Below are 6,000 nucleotides of genomic sequence, written 5' to 3' on the forward strand. Positions count from 1 at the left end.
ACTCCTAGAGCCGTCAGAGGGAGCATGGCCTTGCCGACACCTGGATTTCAGACTTCTGGCTTTCAGAACTGTGAGAAAGTGAATTCTTATTGCTGAAAGCCACACAGTTTGTCACAATTGGTCACAGCAGCCCTAGGGCACTAATACACTGCCCGTCACCCTAAGAATAAAATCTTAATGTCTCCCCTCACTTGACCTATAAGTCCCTGCATGGCCTGAGTTCTACCTACCTCTCAACCTTATTGCAAACCACACTCCACTATGCCACTGTACTTCAATGACACTGGCCTCCTTTCTGCCTTCAGACTTTTGTTCTTGCCATTCCGTCTGCCCGAGTGCCCTTTCACCGCAGCAAGATTGGGTTGTTCTCATTCATCAAGTCTCCACTAAAATGATCTCTTCATGAGAGGCTATTTCTGGGGCCCTGTGTAAAGTAGCTCCTTCTGTCTCCACATTGTCCTTGAACTAGCCTTTCACTATCTTTGATCAAAGATCCCTCGTGATTTTCTTCCTCACATTTTTCACTATTAGTGATGATTTTCTTGATCTATGCATGTGTTGTCTGCCTTCTCTACCGAAACATAAGCTCCATTGCCAATGTGGACAATAAACTATAAGGTGGGCCCCATGATCTCCACTTCCCAGTACTCATACACTCTTTTGTGACACTTTCCTTGAGTGTCTTGCCTCTATCCAGTGCTACAAAGGGGATAGGAAGTCACGTCTATGATTATACTGTATAAAACTCTAATGCCTATTTTGCTAATATGCTAATACATTCTCTCCCTTGCTAGCTTGGATGGCGCCAGTGGCCATGTTGTAAGCCAACCTATGGAGAGACCCCCAGGGTAAGGAACTGGAAACAGCCTCTAGCCAACAGCCAATGAAAAACAGAAGCCTTCAGTACTCAGTGTTAATGGAACAGAATTCTGCCAACAACACATGAGTTTGGAAGTGGCTCCTTCCCCAGTCAACCTTGCAGATGAGACTGCAGCCCCAGACAACACTGTGATTGCAGTCTCATGAGAGATCCTGAGCAGAGGATCTTGCAAAGCCTGGATTCCTGAGCCACAGAAAACATGAGATAATAAGTGTTTGTTTTTCTCGACTACAAAGTTTGTGGTGACTTGCTATACAACAGTAAATAACAAATACAGTCAATGATCTACTCTGTCTTGTTTGCTCCTCTGACTCAAAGCCTGGCATAGTGTCTGTCTTATAGCATGTGCATAGTTAACATGCACTGGTTGATTGAATGTGTGGTGCTCATCAACATGGCACTGTATCATGTTGCCAAAGTGTGTGTACGTATGTATTGTGTGCATGTGTGTGTGTAATAGATACTATCATATACATATTAATATTCAGGGTAGATATATATAGTAGATAGTGTATTATAGATAATATAATGTATGTATACACACACATGCACACATACACAGAGTAGAAAATTAGACTTTCCAATGGTGATGAAAGATAGCCAGCACTAGACCTGACATCATGGGTTAGGGATTTTTGCCACAATCTTCCTCCTTGTCTTTCACCTTTTTTTTTCTTAACACTTATAAAGAAATAGGTTGAATTGTACCATTACTAGGGTCTCCTGCAGTTTTGCTTTCTATTCCAGTCTTTGGAGGAAGGTCATGAAAATGCTTACTTTTTCATGTTATTTTTTTTTCTGGCCTGCTCTAAAAAAATATAAGACTCTTTGAGTTAATATAATAAAATTAGAAAGAGATTGAGAGAAATCAAAAGAGATGGGGAGAGAGAGAGAGAGAGAGCGAGAGAGAGAGAAATTGAGAGAACCAAGCAAGGCAACTCCTCCTGGCTGAAGTCTAGCGAGATGCTTATTTAATATTACAAGGAGGGTGAACAATTAGGACATCCTCTCCTTGTGCCTGCAGACTCCATCTCGGAGACTAATAGATATTTACTTAGTCCTGTCGGTCGTGCTGTGTTTAATATTTATCCATCACAGGAAGCTGCTGCATGTTAAATGTCAGCCTCTTGATTTCGACAGCTTGTGGCTACGCAGCTCACAGCTACGAGCAGGCAGAATTGCACAAACAGCCCCAGCGGCCCCTGGTCTCAAACCTGGCTGGCTTCCTGACAAACCCATGCCCAGTGTCTGTGCAGTGCCCAGGACTGGCCACTTGGTGGGTCCTACAATCTCTGAGGGGTCCGACCCAAGGTCCTTGAGCTTTGGGGTGTCAGTCAATGCCAAGGACAGCAGGGCTGTGGCAGCGGGAGGGGACTTACCTTTAGCAGCTGACACGTGCACCAGGGACCCTGCCAGCTTCTGACCTCCACTCTCTCCTTACGTCTTCAGCACAGATATGCTCTACATTGTTCACTTGTCCCTTCAGATCCTTTTTGCACCCTGCTACCTTCGGCTATGCACCCCAGGAAGCTGACTTCAGTGGGCTGCATCCAGTTGTGGGGGTCTCCCTAGGCAGCTTCTGGCTGAATTCAGCCAATAGAGAATCCCAGAAGGAGCTCTGCGGGTGGGACAAGAGAGAGATGAAGGCATTTATTTCCCCACATTCTTCCCTGCAGAGTTGCTGTGGGCTGGCTTCTTCACTTGCCTGAAGGCGTCAGCTTCCCCTGCCAGGCAGCCCTTCCCTCAATCTCATTCTCCTTCTGTCTCTCTCTCTTTCCAGGTAATCCCACCCTACTCCACTCTTTCAGGCCTGAGAGTGCAAACAGTTCCCCACTGTTACTAACCCTTTGGTGCTGTTCCTTATCACCCTAATGGCTTCTCTATACCCTGCTCTGTCTTAATGACCAGCCCCTGGATCAAATGGTCCCAATTTGAAATATGCCATCTCTCTCCTGCGGGAATTCTCTCTATACATCCCTAAGAGGCAGTTATTGCTTGTTACATTTTACAGAAGACAAAACTGAGTCTCAAAAAACTTGGGTGGAGTTTATGACCTTGCATGAGATCATAAAGAAGTTACGGGCACAGCGGGGGTCTTTGGATCACCTGTTTGGTCAACTTTGCCTGACACCATCTAATCTACTGGCCACAGGTAGTGGCCCCAGCTTGGTTTTTCTCAAATGCAAATGTGGCAATGCATATTTTGTTTGAAACTTCATTACTGTTCCTTCATCTGAATGATGCCTTCTGACAACATTGGAATAGAGTCCCAGCCACCTCTTTGGCCACTGTCCACACACACACACACACACAATGTGTAATCTGCCCCCAATCAGGGTAACCTGTGCCGAAGCAGCTGTTTCTTCTGCAAGCCTCCAGGGATCAGCATTGGGATGTTTCATAAGTTTAAGGTCTGGACTTAATAGCTATGAAAGTGAGTGAGCTCCCCATACTTGAAGGTATGCAAACAAAACAGATCAAGCATCTTTCTGTCAGGGAGGCTGGAGAGAAGATTCATACAAGAGGTGCTGGTGGAGGGGGAATGAGATGATTCTGAACTGCTCATCATCAGGTCATGACAGGGAGAGAATATTGAAAATGCAGGTTCCGGGGTCACACCCTTGAAGATTCTTATTCCACAGGTAGGTGTGAAGTTCAGACACCTACATTTTATACAAAAATGCCCCCAAGGTATTAACTGTAGATGTTCCATAACATCTGAGGTCCCTCCTAGCTCAGTAATCAGCCAACCCCAAGCCCATTCCTTCAGGGTGAAGGTTGTCATGTCAGTCACAGAGCCAGGCAATACACACTCTGCCCAGTTAGCTGAACTGGGGTAGACGGGGCAACAAGGTAGAGTCCTGGGTTCTAGTCCTACTTGGGACACCAAGCCTTGCCCCAGGACCAAGGGGGGAAGACATGGGCACAGGTGGGGGCCACCAGGGCTGATCTTCTGTTGTTTTGAACAGTGTAACAGGAAGATGTAAGTTCAAATCCACACTCCAGAGCTGTGTGACCCGGAGGTAAGTTATTTCAATATCCAACTCTCTCCTCACCTGTAAAGTTGGTAAAATAGTACACAGGCCTACCATCCCTCATCCACATCTTTTAGGGCCAGGTCTTTTTCAGATTTCAGAGAGGTCTCACCACCAGCGGCTGGGGCAGTGTCAGTCTTTCTGCAACAGATTGTGCTGGCTCCCAGTCCAAGGGTTCACAAAGATTCCAGAGTACCTCTTGTCAGGTGAAGTCAGGGTTTGCAGTCAAATGCATTCCCAAAATACTTGAAGTTTTCAGAGCTTTTTGGATTATAGAATTGAGAATGATGGATTGAATCTACCTAAGAAAGTTTCCTGTGAGGATTAAAATAATCCTGTATATGAAGTGCTGGGCATATGTCAACTACTCGATAAATGTTAGCTGATTATTATCATCATTAGCAGTGGTGCTTCAAGTAGTAAAATGTTTAGTACAAATGCTTTATGTATAGTAAATGCTGGTTAAATTAAGTTTTCTGTAATTATTATTACAAGTTTCCACCAGTGCCCAATTTTGCATGCTCCCCATTGCTTCTTCAACGACTAATAATAAAGGCAGAAGAGCTGCTGGTCCCAGAGATGTGAGTGTCGAAGGAGCAGTGCCTGTGGTCTGGGGGATCTTTCTGATCTCTGCCGAGCTCACTTCCTCCAATCACATGCTAGACCTAGCTAGTCCCCTTCCACTCCCCATTCAGTTCAGCGAGGTCCTTCTGTTTGGTAAACTGGATATTAAAAACAAATGTACCTAATTAGAAATAAAATGTTCCCAACCAGCTCGAAATAAAATAAAATGTAATTACTAATGATATTTAAATGTTGTAGATATTTTATTTTTTTAAAATTCCCTTAATTTAAAATGAAGTATGACTTTAATTTAGTCGAGAATACATTAAGCGTAGAGGAAAGTGGTCTGGCTTTTGCCGAAGGTCTTCTTCTACTGCCTAAGAAGGAAGATGAGGGTTTCCTAAAGCATCCTTGGCCAGGGAAATTGGCATGAAGGTTTTTATGTGTGTTTGTGTGGGGGGTGTGGGGGGGGTGGGGGGGTTGGGGTGGGGGTGGTTAGTGTCTTCCACGGAGCCCTGAATTTTCTATAGGGATTATAGACCTGTTCCTTGGATAGGAGACAAAGTTCTTACAGAGATTTTTATAGATCAAGGTGTGTGTCTTGTCTCTGTCTTTAACACACGATTTGGGCAGCTCCCTGCACTTCTTCGTGCCTCAGTTTCTCCTATGAAAGGCAGCATGCTAACCTCTACTTGGGAAAAGTTTAATGAGGTTACATGATGTAAATATCTCTGGACTATAGGCAACACTTTTGATAAGAGAGCAAATGTTACCAAAACGCTTGTGCTATCACTTTCTCTGCAAACTTCATGAAGACAGACCATGCTGATTTTTTCTTTTTTTGTGTGTGTGTCTCCATATTTAACCCAGTGCCAGGTGCCTAGTAAATGCTCAATAATTGCATGAATAAATCTATAGATGAATGACTGACCATGTATAGGGTGTTAAGGTTGGGAGAAGTAATACAGAACATCTAGTATATCCCAACTGAACATTTGAAGCCCGTGTATATACAGTGATTGACTACTTTCTGCTTGTTTGCCTCCAGGGATGGGGAGCTCTCTACCACATGCCCACAGCCAATTTCAGCTTTGAAGAGTTCTGGCCCTGGAGAGTATTCGTTACACTGGTCCCTTCTATGTTCTATACATTGTGCCTCTCTCTGTCCTCGGGGGCCACAGGATGGAGCCCCAGGACAGTGATTAATAGACTTTTGTCATTTCATAAAAGACTTGTTCATCAACTGGGATGTCGGGGCCATATGATGGTGGTTGCAATGTGAGCCCTGGAGCAGGCTGTCACAATTCAAACCCGGGCCCTGCCAGTCACCAGTTATGTGATAGAGGAGAATCTCCAGGGAGGCCTTAGGCGGGTTACCTGGCCTCTCTGAGCCTCAGTCTCCTCATCTGTAACTGGGTGGTCAAGAGAGATTCAGTCTCTGCTCATGGTGTAACCAAATCCCACAGACTGTTGTAAGCGGGTGTTGTTGAGAGCTTTTGATGGTTAACTGAGGGAGCTGGT

The 6,000-nt window shown here is 44.9% G+C and overlaps 1 long non-coding RNA gene across 3 annotated transcripts in view; it reads right to left on the reverse strand.

Annotated features, from left to right (window-relative positions):
• The window catches only part of LOC107131014 (uncharacterized), a 55,941-nt gene extending 53,376 nt beyond the window's left edge, over positions 1-2,565 (reverse strand). For all 3 annotated transcript variants that reach the window (XR_012418349.1, XR_012418350.1, XR_006690080.3), the window contains exon 1: positions 2,260-2,565. This is a non-coding gene — a long non-coding RNA (uncharacterized lncRNA). The remainder of the gene's footprint in view (positions 1-2,259) is intronic.
• Between the last annotated feature and the right edge of the window lie 3,435 nt (positions 2,566-6,000).

This window comes from Macaca fascicularis, chromosome 10 (assembly GCF_037993035.2).
Source record: "Macaca fascicularis isolate 582-1 chromosome 10, T2T-MFA8v1.1".
NCBI classification, from domain to species: domain Eukaryota; kingdom Metazoa; phylum Chordata; class Mammalia; order Primates; family Cercopithecidae; genus Macaca; species Macaca fascicularis.